This window comes from Copadichromis virginalis, linkage group LG3 (genome assembly GCF_057382275.1).
Source record: "Copadichromis virginalis isolate Kocher_CV1m ecotype Utaka linkage group LG3, C_Virginalis_male_GT1.1, whole genome shotgun sequence".
NCBI lineage: Eukaryota > Metazoa > Chordata > Actinopteri > Cichliformes > Cichlidae > Copadichromis > Copadichromis virginalis.
In genome coordinates, this window is record NC_140620.1 from 9457339 (window position 1) to 9459112 (window position 1774).

A 1774-nucleotide genomic window follows, 5' to 3' on the forward strand; every position below is an offset into this window, starting at 1 on the left:
AAGCAAATCTGAGACCAGAAGTTTTGGTCTAGGTTGACTGATAAATCTGCTTCCCACTTTGCAGTAGGAAGGGATATTGATTCATCTAATTTAGAAAGTGTTCTGTATATTTTAGATAATAATTTGGGGGATTTAAGAGTAAGAAAATGTGCTGCACTTAGTGGTGTTTGTAATTCAACTTGACTGAGGTTAAATTTCTTTTTTACTATGGATTTAATTTGTTGATATTCTAAAAACCTTGTCTTGTTGATCCCATATTGTTCAACTAGTCTGTCAAATGGAATAAATTCTGTTCCCTCTAATATATGTTCTAAGTATTTAATTCCTTTACAACTCCATTCTGGGAAATTAATCATATTATTGTTTTGTAATATGTCAGGGTTATTCCAAATAGGTGTACGTTTGCATGGGATTAATGAAGACTCCGTTATTTTTAGAAACTCCCACCATGCTGTTAGAGAAAAGCTGATGTTGATACTTTTAAAGCATTCATGTCTTTTGATGTTTGAGCTAATAAATGGTAGGTCTGAAATCTCTAGATCCTTGCATAGTGCCTGTTCAACATCTAGCCAGGGCTCAACTAAGAAGGTATGTTTTAACCATTCTGAGATGAACTGAAGCCTGTTGGCTAAGAAGTATTGGTGAAAATTAGGCAGATCTAATCCTCCTCTATCCTTGGTTCTTTGTAGCGTTTTTAAGCTAATACGCGGGGGTTTATCTTTCCAAAGGAATTTGGAAATATATGAATCCAGAGATCTGAACCAATCTTGTGATGGTTTGTTAGGGATCATCAAAAATAAGTAATTTATTTTTGGCAAGATCATCATTTTTATAGTGGCGACCCTTCCCATGAGTGATATGGGTAAAGATTTCCATCTAGTCAGATCGCCTTCTACTTTCTTTAGAAGTGGGATGTGGTTTAGTTTAGTTAAGTCTGAAAGCTTAGGAGAGACATTAATACCTAAATATTTAATATTTCCGGATTGCAGTGGGGCAGAGGAAGAATTATGGAAGGAGCAGTTAATGGGGAGAACTGTAGATTTTGGCCAGTTAATTGAATAATCTGAAACTCTTGAAAACCAGTTTATTAAAGTAATTACCTCAGAGAGGTTGGTTTGTGTGTTTTGCAGAAAAAGCAACACATCATCCGCATAGAGACTGATTTTATGTTCTATGTTCTTACATTTTATGCCCTTAATTGTTGTAGCCTGTCTAAATGCTGCTGCTAGAGGTTCGATAAAAATTGCAAAAAGTGAGGGGGAGAGTGGGCATCCCTGTCTGGTGCCCCTCAGGAGACAGAAGCTGGAGGATGTCTGGTCATTTGTTCTGATACGAGCCGTTGGGGAATTGTATAATATTCTTATCCAGTTTATGAAAGAGTTTCCAAAACCAAATTTGTGTAAAGTTGCGAATAAAAATTTCCAATTAACTCTGTCAAATGCTTTTTCTGCATCTAGAGATAATATTATGGCTTCGATGTTTTTATCGTATGAGTAGTCTATTAAATTAAGTAATCTACGAGTGTTTGTTGAGGAGTGCCGACCTTTTATGAAACCAGTTTGGTCAGGATGAATTAAGAGGGGGGTCATTTTCTCTAATCTCTTTGAGAGAGCTTTGCAGATTATTTTAAGGTCTACATTTAAAAGAGAAATTGGACGATAGCTTGAGGGAAATAAAGGGTCTTTGCCTGGTTTTAGCAGGAGACTAATGTTGGCAGAATTCATATTTGGTGGTAGTCTGCCCTTTTCCTCGATTTCCTGCAACATGCTGTGGA